This window comes from Mustela nigripes, chromosome 6 (genome assembly GCF_022355385.1).
Source record: "Mustela nigripes isolate SB6536 chromosome 6, MUSNIG.SB6536, whole genome shotgun sequence".
NCBI lineage: Eukaryota > Metazoa > Chordata > Mammalia > Carnivora > Mustelidae > Mustela > Mustela nigripes.
Window position 1 is genome coordinate 49,050,861 of NC_081562.1, and position 14,999 is coordinate 49,065,859.

At 40.2% G+C, this 14,999-nt stretch overlaps 1 long non-coding RNA gene across 1 annotated transcript; it reads right to left on the bottom strand.

Annotated features, from left to right (window-relative positions):
- Positions 1 to 1,188: 1,188 nt before the first annotated feature.
- LOC132020571 (uncharacterized) lies at positions 1,189 to 7,645 on the bottom strand. The gene is made up of 3 exons (XR_009405031.1): positions 7,581 to 7,645; positions 2,823 to 3,027; positions 1,189 to 1,336 (listed from the first exon to the last, which is right to left on the bottom strand). It is a non-coding gene; the product is annotated as an uncharacterized LOC132020571 (long non-coding RNA).
- Between the last annotated feature and the right edge of the window lie 7,354 nt (positions 7,646 to 14,999).

The following is a 14,999-nucleotide window of genomic DNA, read 5'->3' on the forward strand; positions in this document are numbered from 1 at the left end:
AGTTGATTTCCTTCCAGCTTCCCTCTCGCACTCCACAGAGCCTCTGTGGGTCTGCTGCCAGGAAAAATAGCTCCAGCCCCTACTGCAGCCTTCTCCTGTGAATGTGATTTAATCTGTTAATATAATTCCAAGTATTTTTTACTTTCAAGAGATTTGTCTGTATCTCTAGTTTCCAGATGCCCTTTCTCCTGCCCCCAGAGCTGTCTTTAGTATTCTCTGTTCCTCTTTACTAATATTTCTGTGCAGTTTCGGAGCAGAAAAGAGGTATATGTAGGTGCTCCTGTCTGCCATCTTGAACAAGAATCCCTATTGCATCTTTAGACATCTTTGTGATATCTACCTTATTTGGGGGCAAAAGGCTCCATGTAGTTTGCACATAGGGCCATGGGACCATACAAGCAAGGCTAATTTCTCTTCTACTTGTCAGCTGTCAAGATATTTTAAAACCAGTTTTGTATCCTCCTATCTTCTCCAGGTCAAATATTTCTATTTCCATTAGCCATGCCTCATTGAATTTTTAGTCCTCCTCTCCTATCATTCTGATCATTTTCTCCTGAACTTCCTCCATCTCTCTAAAAGAATTCAATGGAATGCCTAGGATAGTAATGCTGGAAGCTATTTCATAGTGATCTAATTCTCCCTACCATATCACACATCCACATTGTCCAGTTAGTTTTTCTTCCCTGCCCTAGACACATAAAATGAATGCTTTACCATGAGCAGTTGCTGGGAGGCACTGTACACTATAATGATACATTTAAGAGCCATAAAATTTTGGGAAGATACAAGAGGAATTTCTGTCCAAGAATTTCTAGGCTCTCAACCACAGCTTCCAGCTTTATACACAATTACTTTATCACTTAAATAAAGGTTATTTAAAAACTCTTAATTTTAGTCATTTTGTAAAGAATGGTACTATGTACTGAAGAAGAAATTTGGTATAAATTGTTCCTAAACTGACTGAATCACACAGTTGAGCTCACTATATATTTTTTTCCCAAGTATTTGGAATGCAACTTAAGAACTCCAGCACATTTCCCATTAGCAAAAGGGAACACTTCTAAGAGCCTGAGATTGTTGTGAAATCACTACCAACTAAAATATGTAAAACACTTAAAAATCAGTAAGAAGACGATGAAGACAAACATATACCAATCTAAAACATCACAGCTTTGGTGACATCCCGTTATAGCAGACAGAGTTTTAAAATTTAAATACAATGTTGTCTGACAAAATTACATGGTATAGTTCTCAGATAACACAAAGATTCTTCTGATATGTGCACCTTCCTTGGAATATCCCCTGCTCTTGGTTCCTTGAAGAGCATATTTAAAAACTGTAAAAGAAAAAAAAAAGATTTACAAATATATTAATATATAAGGAATTATTTATAAATCAGGTGTATTAAAAGAATAAAACTTTTCATACAAACTTTAGAGATAATGTTTTCAAAATCTATTTGTTTAAAAGAAATGTTTAAGAAACTGCTTTGTACTAGGGACCTGTGATTCAGTAATATACTAGAAATCTGCAGTTTCTATTTTCAGGGAGCTTAGTTGAATGAAAGATCCTCAAATTTGTTAAAGTGCATTCTTTCTACAACTTCGGTTAAAGAGGATAGATTCAGATGTACATGAAATGATGCCACCAACCTCTAGAAAGCAAGAAGCCTAGCATCTTTTCCATTCTCTGGGCCAAGTGGACTGTGTCAGTAACTTACGGAATGTTGACTAGGAGGAATCAGAGCTTAAAAGTTAGCTGGAAGTTGCTGGAAGTTAAGAAGCCATCTCAGGAAACATTTGTTGGTCATTCCCGTCTTATTTCTTCTGATCAGTGGGAACTTGGGGGAGAAGGCATTCTAGTTTCTGCAAGTGTGTGGCTGCACCTGGTACTTGGTGGGCCTCTGAGATCTCCTGCCTTTACAACTGAATCTCCTACAAGCCTCATGAAACACACGCTGTTCTTGGTGGGAGAGCTATTTTTGGTCCTCTGTGCACATTATGCTCTTTGACACTTCCTTTCCTTCTCCTGAAATGCCCTTGCTCTCCTCAGTCACCTGGAGTCCTCCTCCTCAGGTTGAAAGGCTCTGCTCAAACACTGTTTCCCCTGGGAGGCCTTCACCGACCTCCGGACCGGTTAGTCAACTAGTGGGGTTGTGGCATTATCTATGAGAAGAGACAGATGGGGAAATGTATCCTGGTTCTAGCTTTTACCAGGTGTGGAGTTACACGAACCTTCTGAACCTTACTTTTTCCCACGTATAAAATACAGATATTTGCCTGCCAGGGCTGTTTTGAAGATTAAATAAAATGGTGATGGTCAGGTCCCTAACCAGAGAGCTTGGCACACAGCACTCAATAAAAGGTGCTTTCCATCCCCTCCTCTCTAGTCACGCCTTGGAGTTGGCATGAACTTAAACTTGCTTAGATCACCCATGGCCCTTCTGAGAATCAACAGGTTTACAATAATACAGGTGAAAAACAGTATTACAAATCAAAGCTTATTCAGGATTTTCCAATTCCTTACAAAGATGCTCTGTGTGAAGAATGACTATAAAGTCATTAAAATGATCTTCTACTTGAAGTGCATGCATGCCATACTTTGAAAGACCTTCATCAAAAGCCTCATCAGTGTGCATTCCAGGCCTCTATCAGTTTTCCATGGAGGTCAATTCTATATTCTTAGCAATCACATCTGCTCTTGTAACTATTTTGCAGACTCATTCCTCGGCCAAAGTACACAGTATATTCAGAGCAAAGATGTCAGAAATGTGGTAACATTGTATGAGTAATAATTGTTATATGTAATAAGAATTTCCATACCTCCGGAGTCTTTCACCCATTCCTTAAATGGTCTGCAGATATTCCTGACCCCTCACAACATCCTCGGTGGCAGGTCAGTGGTGCTGTCAGAACCAAGTTGGCCCAGGGTTCAAAGCTGTTGGCAGAAATCTCGTATCGGTGTAGTGGAGTGGTGCTGTTTCTGTTTTCTGAAGAGGTGAATCTGGACACGGAACATGGAGTGGTCCTAAACAGGCCAGAAAGTTTCATGTTAGGGTCTAGTTTTCACTCCATTTTGAAAAATGTGGGAACCATTAGTGCCTTATTCAGTCACTCACTCAGCAACTAGGTTTATAAACCTAGTGGTAAAAAGTACGGAATCTGGAGAGAGAAGCCTGGGTTCATGTTCCTGCTCTACTACCCATAGCTTTGAGGCCTTGGGTGAGTGACTTCCTCCTACTATGGTTTAGCTTCCCCATCTCTAAAATGGGGATAACAAGACTAACTACATCATAGGGCTGGAAGGAACAGGGAGGGCCTGGCACATAATTAATGCTCCTGATTATTAGGAAACATTAGTGTTACCTTTTATTTCTGTCCTAGGCACTAAGAGTAATGGTGAACAAAGGCACTCAGTGAATATTTAGTGGATGACTAATGCACAATCATAACAGAGTAAAGCCATAAATACAGATTTGGGATACCCAGGTGGTTTCCATGAATGGCTGATGTCAGAGAACAAAAATGTAAACATTCATATGATTGTCTCAACAAAATGCTCATTTGCCTGAGAGCAGGAATAGAAAAATATAGTGAAACTATCACCTGATGTCATAACAGGCAAACCAATGACAGTAAGCCAAGTAGCTCTGTGCACACGGTTCTTTTTTAATTTGGCTGTAGGATGATTTTTTTTTTTTTTTAATAAGCTTGTGAACCTTGTTTAATGGTTAGCCCAAAATACTGACTCTCCAGTGAGGTCATGTTTGGAAATATATGTATCAACATTTTAAAGAACTCAGAACCATAAGGAAATCCTCAATACTTCAGCCAAATTCTGTCTTGAAATTGAAATAAGTGAGATGTAAAAATTAGAGGAAGGCATATTCTCAATTGGATCATTGTTCTGTGCTACCCTTTATACAGAATAAGTTCAGAGTAAAGGGACTTCGGGATATCATTAAAACTGTCAGCTGCATGAACCAGTTCTAACCATGGCTAAAACTTCTAGCACTACTTAAAAATACTCCGGAGAGAAGAGCTACAATATTTACATCTGCCTACAAGCACAGAATCATCTTAATTCTCAATTTTAAAGATGGATATTTTCTTTGAAAGTTCTTTAAAACATATGTTCTGTGACAAGGAAACTTTAAAAAGCATTAATGCCTAACGCTGCAAGCAAGAGCTCTTAAGGAAGGTGTTAAAAGAGTAAATGCAAGCAATCGATAGGAATCTAAAACAGGATGGGGGCCAGAGAACAGAGAGGGCTGAGGGAGAGGTTCATGTCCTCCCGTTGTAAAAGGGAGAATGTGTGTCCACATGACCAAAAACACTCTTTTACTATTTTCCCAGAAATGACGAAATATTAAGAACCAGGAGAACTTAGAGAGTTGATCCATACTAAGAAAGGCCTTTTCAGGTATCCATGTAGATATAAGGGGTAGTTTAACAACTAATGAAAACAGACTACTGACAAGAGAGGATAGAAAAGCCAGAAAGAAGGGTGAAGCCATTCTTTAAAATACAGTATTGAGAAGCTGCCTTCAGTATGGGCATCCTGAAACCACAAATGATCCCAGGTAATCAATTAATCTCTCTCTCTCTCTCTCTCTCTCTCTCTCTCACACACACACACACACACACACACACACACAATGATTGCTAAAGGAGCGATTCGCTGTTATTCCTTTGCAGACAGGTATTGTGTTGCTTTAAATTTTGCTCTGTTCAAATAGCGAATTGCATTTACGTATAGAGTCCTTTCATGTTTTTGCTTCTCGTGAGTTATTTTAGTCATAGCAAAGAAAGTAAAATAACGTGGAAGTACGAGTTATATGCTCTTCTGGCCTGCAGCTTATTTGGATTATACACTGAATGTACTTTGTCACCTTATTATTCTCTACAGCAATTTTTCTTTCAGGAGGAAATGAATCCGAAATATATGTGTATATCCAAAGTATTATTTGGAAAATGTTAATAGGTATTATGCCTTAACATGTTAACATTGATCTTCTCTTGGTGGCCAATTATCACAAACTTCATGGCCTGAAACAACACAGGTTTGTTATCTTAGAGTACTGTAGGTTAAAAGTATACATGTCTCACTGGGGTAAAATCAGAATGTCAGCAGGACTGCATTACTTTCTGGAGGCTCTAGGGGAGAGAATACATTTTTTGCCCTTTCCAGCTTTTAGAGGTCACCTGCATTCTTTGGCTCGTGGCTTTCTTCCTAAAAACCCCAGCCTGCATAGTTATAGCTCCCTCTGACTCTCTCCTGCTGCCTCCTCCTTCCATTTCCAAGAACCCCTGAGATTACATGGGGCCTCCCTGGATAGTCCAGGATATTCTCCTCATCTTAAGGTCTGTTGATTAACCACCTTAATTCCATCTGTGCCTTTAAGCCCTCAATGTCATGTATATTAGTCTGCTCTGGCTGCCATAAAATAATACTGCAGACTGGGTGGTCTAAAAAGCAGAAATATATTTTTTCACACTTCTGGAAGTTCAAGGTTTAAAGTGCAGGATCAAGAGGCCAGCAGGGTTGGGGTCTAGTGAGGCTTCTCTCCTTGGTTTGCAGATGGCCAACTGCCTTCCCGCTATCTCCTCTCATGACCTTTCCTCTGAGTCTGTGGGCAGAGAGAGAAGGAGCTCTGGTGTCCCTTCTTATAAGGACACCAGTCCAAGGGAGTAGGTCCCCACCCTTATGACCTCATTTAATCTTAATTACTTCTTGAAAGCCCCATCTCCAAATAAGGTCACATCGAAGGTTAGGGCTTGCTAAAAAAAAAAAAAAACAAAAACAAAACTCTACTTAGAATACTCTGACACCAAAAGCATGGCGTTTTACTCACCAAGAAGCAATTCTCCAACTCTCCAGGTACCAATGAGGTGTCCTACAATTTAAATCAATCCCGACACTCTTGGAATTGGGCAGACTGCGTAGGTTAAGAGCTCAGTCCCACAAGACTGCTTCTACTTCAGATACCACTCACGTGGATCCCAAGTTGTCACCCATGCTCTGACCAAGCAGCTGGAAGGGGCCCCCACAACCTCCTCTTCAGGTTCAATATTTGCTATAAAGGCTCACAAAACTCAGGGAAATATTGTCTTTACATTTACCAGTTTATTATAAAGGATATTAATGAACAGCCAGACAAAGACATGCACAGATTATGCTACAGAAGGGTCCCAAGCGTGCAAGCTTCTGTTCCTGGGGAGTGGGGGTACACTCACCTACTTGCACTTGGGTACAATCACCAAACCAGAAGCTCTCTGAACACTGTACTATTAACAGAGGTTTCATCATGCAGGCATGATCGATTACAAACTCAATTTCCAGGCAGTCTCCCATTCCCAGAGGTCAGGATGGAGGTGATGGTAGAGAGGAGGGCTAAAAGTTCATGGCTTGGTCTTTCTAGTGACCAGCTCCCATCCTGACACTAGGAAGGGGCTCCCAGTCACCAGTCATCTCATTAACATACCGAGAGACATTCTTACTGGTGTGAAGGTTCTAAGGGACTTAGTAGCTCTTGCCTTGGGAGCTGGGGACTAAGTCCAGATGTTATAACAAAAGATGTTGCTGTCATCCTCACCACTCTGGAAATTACAAGAGTTTTAGAAGCTCTGTGCCAAGAACTAGGGACAAAGACCAAGTATATATTTCTTATATCATGAGCTTCTACCTATGATTTTTTTTTTTTTTTTTTTTTGGTGAGGACACATATCAGTCCATGACATCATATAATCTAACATATTCACAAGTTCTGGGAATAAGGACATGGATGTCTGTGATAGAGCCATTATTCCACCTGGCACAGTGCTGCACTTTGAGCTGACTGCAGACCCACTATAGTGAGGTACTCCTGAGGTCAAATGAGGGATCCAAAGGGAGGCTGGTCCCAGACAGGGCCAGGAAGGAAGAGGAAAGACACCGTGTGGGACAATGGCTTTTTGGCCCTTTTCCCCCAAAGTGGTTGTAATTGCTGCTTGAGCCACTTCCAAACAGAGAACCAGCCTTGCTTCCTCTCTGGCACTGGTTCAGGGGAAGATCAATGCAAGCACTTACTCAGAGTAAAACGTGGACGTGGCAGTGGTGTCAGGCCCTCAGAACCTAGGGCTCTGACAGTTGCAACACTGTGACGACTCATGGTGCCCAGAGGTTAATCTGAACACTATTAAATGGCTTGTGCTATCAGATCCTTATGGAGAGCCTGTGGGTCAAGCACTCTATCCTGGGTTTTAAAACCCATTTCAGGATAGCATGATGCATGAGAGAGACAAGAAGTAAGTACAGTGTTCTAGTTATAAAGGAGTATGCCTCTGAGAAGTCCAGTGAGAAGCTGATTCTTAGAGCAGGCGAGACCTCACATCTTTATATTCCCCTTTTATCATTCATGAAGGTCACTGGGTTAATCAGTCCCATTATTCATCATTTGTGTGCCAGGACACACAGGGATGTGGCCATCTTGATAAAAGGCCTTACTGTTCTCAAGAGGAAATAATTAGCCCAGGGAGTAAGAGATTTGCAGATTCCAAGCAGAAAAGGAGACAGCAAGTATCAGAACAAAAACAACTCACCTGCAGCTTCCCCTCCACTTTCATCTGGTACTGTTATCACCTCTACTTGCTGCTGGCTGGGGGCCTGTTAATGAATTTTTACCCAGAATTAGCTACCATTCTGTTATCACCAAAAAGATCAAGCAATCAAAGTATGAAAGAGAGGAGATTAAGATAAGGAAATACTTTCATGTCCTTCTCCCATCTATTGAACACACACATACATCCAAATCTTATTAAAGAATAAATTAGTAAGCTGTACGTAAGATGTAAAAAAATGTAAGGTATAGAAAGTATTTATGCTCTTCATCTTGCATTGGTTCCAAAAGCCACACACACACACACACACCCAAATACCTATATATTAACTCGGTCTCGGCCATATCCTGAGCATAGTGTCCATGTGTGAAGATGAGAATTGAAGCAATGCACACTGGAATACAGAAAATCCTATTAAGTCACTAAACTGCCCCTTCTTATACACACGGCAGACATTGCTAATCAATCATGGCATTATTTCCTATAAAATCCAGAAGAAACTTCAGAATCCCAGGACAGGGTTCTAGGTGGTGGCTACAAAGCATTCAGGGTTGGTATTAGAAATGAAACCTATTTGCCTGCTGGTGTATAACATTTCTAATTTCTTCCTCTCTACTAGCTTCTTCCTCACTTCCTCCAAGTATACACAGGACTTACTCTCAACAGCGAATATTTGTGGAGCACCTACTCTGGACCAGGCGCTGTTGAAGGCAGTAGGAAATACAGTGGCAACATGAATTTACATGTTCCCTGTCCTAATGTAGGTTATACTTAGGGATACAGACTATAAGACATCATTAAACCAATAAAACAAGATAGTTTCAGATGCTGATAAGTGCTTTAAAGAAATAAAACAGGGCGATGTGATGGAGAGAGACCGAGAATGGGAAAACCATTGGTAGAGAAGTGCTGTGGGAGCTGTGAGTGGATCTCTACACATTTCCTCACCACCGGCCTCCTTCTCAGCCACCTGATGATCCATTCCCTTTCCTTTACTTTCGTGAAACCTCTTTCTGAAAGAACACTGATGATCTCTTTTGTGCACATCTCTTTGACCCTTTCCACGTATTCACTCTGAAGTTTTTATTGAGGCCCTGTTTTTGTCCCAAACTCTATACTGGTCACTGGAGATACCATAGCAAGCAGGAATGACAGTCCATTGCCCTCATGGTACACAAAAGCTAATAAACTAGGCCTAACAATGAAGTGTAAGGTCTATGAAGGTGGGTGTTGTGGTCATTATGGGAGACCACGGCAGGGACACCACAGCTAGTGTGAGGGAGTCTGAGTGAGGTGAGGGACAAGGAGGGCAGAGGAAGCACAGGGGGAATTAGCCAGGCCAAGAAGAGAACATACTCCAGGCAGTGAAAACCAGAGGTGAGAAAGAGCACAGCAAGTGGTGGGAGCGGAAACGGTTCAGCCCTAGGTAAATAAGACAGGAAGTCACTTTCCTCACTATTATTAAAAAGTGTTCTGGGGCGCCTGGGTGGCTCAGTGGGTTAAGCTGCTGCCTTCGGCTCGGCATGATCTCAGGGTCCTGGGATTGAGTCCCACATCGGGCTCTCTGCTCGGCAGGGAGCCTGCTTCCCTCTCTCTCTCTCCCTGCACCAGCCTCTCTACCTATCTGTGATCTCTCTCTGTCAAATAAATAAATAAATAATCTTTAAAAAAAAAAAAAGTGTTCTTACTCACTTGGGCCATAGTGTCTTCTTTCAGTTTTATTCCTTCCCTTCTAAATATCTTTCTGCTTAATAATGTATTGTTTTTTTTTAATATCATTAAAATGTAAATGCTCATGAAAATTGGTGAAAAGTAGCTAAAGGAAGTAAAATGAAAATCAACCCCTTCTTAACATATTGTCTATGTCCTCCTAATAGTTTTCCCATCTCTCTGCCTCTGCCTCTTTTGAAGAGGATGGAATTCAGTTTTATGTCCTATTTTGTTTTGAGGAAGAGCTTTTTACTTAACATGACACTGTGAACATTTTGTCCATGAAAACATAAATTCATCATAATCTATTAAGCAATCCTCTGTTGATGGATACAGGGTTTTTTTCCCCCTATGTTTGTGATGCTTAGTATAATTATGATTATCCTTATACATAAATCTTTGTTTACATTGTGGATTATTGTGAGATTCCTGGAGGTAGATTTGTCAAGTAAAAACAAATGAGTGTTTCTGAAGCTCTTAGTGCTGATTGCCAAGTTGCCCTCCAGAAGGTTCTGTTAATTATACCCCAGTAGCAGCGAATGCGTGTTCTGTGCCACTGCATACCCTTGCCAGCATGGCACTTCATTGTTTTATTCATTGTTGATACTTCATGGGTTAAAAATAATCTCGTTGCTTGACTTTACATTACTTTGATTCACATTTATAAATTGGTTCTTTGGGTCAATTTACATTTCTCATATAATTTTTTAAAATTTTTTTAAGATTTTATTTATTTACTTGACAGAGAGAGAGATCACAAGTAGGCAGAGAGGCAGGCAAAGAGAGAGGGAGAAGCAGGCTCCCCGCAGAGAAGAGAGCCCGATGTGGGGCTCGATCCCAGGACCCTGAGATCATGACCTGAGCCGAAGGCAGAGGCTTAACCCGCTGAGCCACCCAGGTGACCCTCTCATATAAATTTTTTAAACCTGTCATTTATCCATTTATTTCACTGGCTTATTAGTGCTTTTCTTACTGATTTAAAAAGTCCTTAATATATTAGTTAAATTGAAGCTGTGAATCTTGAGATTTTGTAGGCAAATAGTCCTCTCAACTTTCCATTTAAAAACTTTTAATACTTGTTTGTAATTTTTATATAGTCACATTAAAAAAAAACACATTTATTTTCAGCCTATGTTATTTGAATTAAAAAATACAACCTGCATGGTGTCTTCAGAATGGTGCATGGTCTTATCCCCACCTCACCTCACATGAAATAGAACTCATGGTCTGGGACCATTATTAATCCTCTCCATTTAGCTCTCCCTAACTTCTTGCAGGCTGTTAGGGCTCCTCTGTCTCATGAAATCTCACCATTTCCACTTGGCTCCCCTCCAGTGTTTCTCCACAGGAAACCAGAATGACTGTTTAAAAATCTACTTTAAATGCTCCAATGGCTTCCGGATGTAATCAGAACAAATTTCCAACCCCTCTACATGGTTTATGCGGTCTTCTCCCTGGGCTGCTCTTGCTTTCCTCTCCCTCCTCATCTTGTGCCATCCTTTCCCTGGCTCACTGAATTCCAGACACCCAGGCCTTCGATCTGTTGTAGAACTCACGTTCTGGATTGTTCTTCCCTGGGTTTTTAAGCTGCCCCCCTCCTTATAAACACCACATAAATGGCACTGTACCAAATGAGGTCTTTGCTGACCTCCCAGCCTCTCATTCCTTCTCACAAAAGATAGCTACTTCTCCTTCATGGCACTTCTCATAATTTATAATTGACATTTTTGTGGTTATCTGTTTCATATCTGTCTCCCTTACGAACCTGTTATCTCCAGACATGACTCTGTTTTATTTGCCATATATGCCCAGAGACAAAGATGGAGGGAAGCAGGGGAAGGGGTTCCTCTTCTTTCCTCAGTTCAGTTCTGCTCATCTTTCCATTGGAAAAATTCCTCCCAGATGCTAAGAAAAGCTTTGCAGTGTTAGCTTTTGGTAAGGGCCACTTTGCCCAACCTCAGGTGAAGGAGAGCTTTGTAGAGGAAGTGATGTTGGGTCTGGGCCAAGTCCCACAGGAAGAGGCAGAGATCAGGAAAGGCATTCTTGAGAGAATGCGTGTGCAGTGGCTGTGAGGTGAGAACATGTCACATTGAGGAAACAGCAAGACAAAAAGCCTTCACCTTTCCAAAGGAATTATCCTACACTTCTTTACTTTGCAAAAGCCTGTCTCTTTGCCTTATGCCAAAAATCATATACATAGGTGCTCAATAAATATTAGATGATCAGATGAATGATAAATGACGTGCCTTCATTAGGACAATTCCCTTCTCATAGAATGTTCTTTTTCTCTCTACCAGTCTGAATTCCATCAAGACCTGGTTAGAGACATACCTCCCTGAAGCTTTTCTTATCCATAGTGACCTTTACATGCTCTGAATTTTGTCTTTTACCATTCTCAAATTGTTTAATGTTTTCTGTCTAATCTTGTGTCTTTGCAATTAAACATAAAGTCCTCAAGCGTAGAGGTCTATCTCCTTTTCCATTTCTTTAAAAAAAATTTTGTTTTGTTTTGGTATATCCAAATACCTTATAGAGCAGATGTTTCCTTTCTATGAAAGTAAGACAAGAGGAAAGCCCAAGAGGATGGCGGTCCTCATGGAGTATTTGGCTTAGTTCTGACCTCTACAATCCTCCTTCTCCCTCCTAATTATGTATTTTATAATCTTTTTAAAATCTAAATAATTTCCTGAATTAATAAATAAGATTTTACTCCAAGCCTTCAAATTTCAGCAAAAGATAAATAGCTTACCAGGACTTCACACTCTGCAACCAAAGGCATTAATTTTCACCTTCTCTTTTCTAGAAGAAATGAGATACTGTAATTCCTTCTGATGCAGTGTAGCAAGTCAGATGTTAAAATAGCACCAGCTGCTTTTCATACACAAAGAAACACCACTGTAATCCCTACTTTAATATTTCTGCATCTTAAAGAGTCTTCCAATCCATCCTCTTCTTTAAATCTCCATCCCTATTCTCTGCCCTGCTCTAAACTGCCATCTCTTGCAAACACTTCCAACTTGTCTTCCTTCATCTACTCTTGCCCTTCTAAGTACATTCTACTAAAGACAGCCAGGGAGAGCCAGGCTGTTCATGGCATTTTCCTAAAATCCCTTGGTTGTTGCCCTTGCAGATAGGATAAAGACCAGAAGCTTTAACCACACCTACAAGGCTTGGCATAGTCAGGGGCCAAACCATTTTGCCAGCTTCATTTCACACTAGGTTCTCTCATTCTTGTGGTTTGAATAGGCTCCAGCCACAAGGACCTTTATTTAGTGGCTCACACACAGGTTGCTTCTTCTAGCTCCAGGATTTCTGTCCATGCTCTCCTTCCTCAGCTCGAGCTATTTATTTCCTAAGGAAGCCATTCTTTTTTTTTTTTTTTTTTTCTAAAGATTTTATTTATCTACTCGACAGAGAGAGAAATCACAAGTAGGCAGAGAGGCAGGCAGAGAGAGGGGGAAGCAGGCTCCCAGAGCCTGATGCGGGGCTCAATGCCAGGACCCTGAGATCATGACCTGAGCCGAAGGCAGAGGCTTAACCCACTGGGCCACCCAGGCACCCCCCCCCCCAAGGAAGCCATTCTTGATCCATACAAGATAACACAAGCTGTCCCCCTCCATTATATACACATGCTCAGCACCACGTGCTTTTACTTCCCAGCTAGTCTAAAAACTCTGGAAAGACAGGAATTACTTCCGTTTTGTCCACTATTCTTTATCTTTAGCATCTAAATAGTACCTGGCATATAGTAGACATCTAATAAATATTTGACAAATAAATGCTATCTGCAGTAAATGTTAATAAGATGGATGTCTGTCTCTTTCTTTTTTTCCCTTTCCCTTTCTTTTCTCTCTCCCCACCCGTTTCTTTCCCTTCCTTTCTTCCTTTTTTTTTCCCCTCTCCTTTTTTTCCTTCTTTTTGCTTATCAAAGACAGAAATCCAATGATCTGAATTCTAGGGAAAGGGGAAATTAGGTTGGATATTCCCTTCAGATAAAAGGATGACAGATTAACTCAAACTCACCCATACCCTTATTTCCTGTAAATATACACAAATTGCTGGTACACTAATTAAATTTCCCCTGCTTATGGGGTTTTGTTTTGTGAGTAACACACTTTATTTTTACCAATGAAGAAATAGTCTAGATATTTAAAACTCCTGAAACTTAGGGGAGGGGAAATAATTTGGGATAAAAAGCAAGGAAAGACACAATATTTTAGTTTGTAAAATTGGTTTATTTACAATTGGTATTTTAAAATTGTATTTGGAACTTTAATTTTTATATATTTCCCTGGCAGGCATTCTGTGTTTTCTTTAGTATGGAGGCAAAGAATAGGAAACCTGAGTAAGTTTGGAATTTAAGAGGTTTACCTGCTGCTACAGTCAGTAAAATTTACCTTTTAATCCCTGAGAATTAGTAAAGAGTCAAAAATATTTTCATACATTCAAATGTTAAAAAGCATATTTTAAGAACAGAAAAGAAGAAAGCTACTATAATTTATCAACCTCCCCAAATATGGCAATGTCAGGAGTCCCTCTTCCACAAATTACCCGAGAGGTGTGTGCACAATGCACGATAGTTATCAGGTCCACCTGAGGGGACTAAGATGCTCTAGTCCTCCGTTTTTTGTATCTTCTCCACTTTTAAAAAGTATCGGGAACTGATGCACAGTTTATTTAAGTAATAGAAATGTTCACTGCTAGCTCAAATCCCCCCCTTTCTAAATTTTTGTATGTGATACAGAGCTGGGGATTTTACTGTCCTAGACCCAAATTCTCTATCAGATTGCAACCTGAGGCCCAAACTGTTTTTGCAAAGTCACGTTGGAACAAGTCACTTCAGTTTCCTCAAATATCAAGTGAGGATAATTATAGCTTACAGGAATATATAAGGCTGAACTGATGTTCATACAACACCATGAGGCCTGTGAAGTCTTCTTCAGAAGGAGCAATGCTCTGGGAACTATCAGTTATACCCTGCTGCTCCTTATTAGAGATGACTAGTTAATAATACTCCTAAAATGTCAGCTTTCTTTGGAGGAGTAAATATAAATTCATTAGTTTGCTCATTTAAGTTCCTTGAGAAGGAAAGGAATGGCAATTATGTCCTCCCCGATATATAGGAAATGTAGCACAGATAGTAAGGACGTGCCACAGCAAAACAGTATGTCAAAGTCAAGCCAAATAAAACCAAAGCCTGTGTAGTAAGATGCAATTTTCTTATGTATGTGCAACACACTGGCAGTCATTTTTCATTTTGGACAGTGGTAAGCGTCACTAATGACAAGTGTTTATTTGCCTAATGACTAAAAAAAAAAAAAAAAAAAACCAAAAAACAAAACCACACAAACCAACAAACCACAGCATAATTCAAAACTTCTTAAACATAACAGTGAAACAAAGTCACAAATACTCTTTCTTCAAATCCCTCTTAATGCTCTTTCCAAAACAAAATAAACTATTTTTCCCTTTCCCAACAATGCCAGATAAGAACATTCTGGAGTGCTAGTTTGAAGGCAGCCTTGAAGTTCCAGAAATAGCTATTTGTATAGGTGTTGATTCCCAAAGCAAAAGGATTACAGAAATTCAAACAGAATATAGCATTAATCAATTTAAGAAAGCGCTTTGAAAAGATCTGATAAGAGAATGAGTGGAAACTATGATCTTCTCTGAGTACATCAGATCTGGACA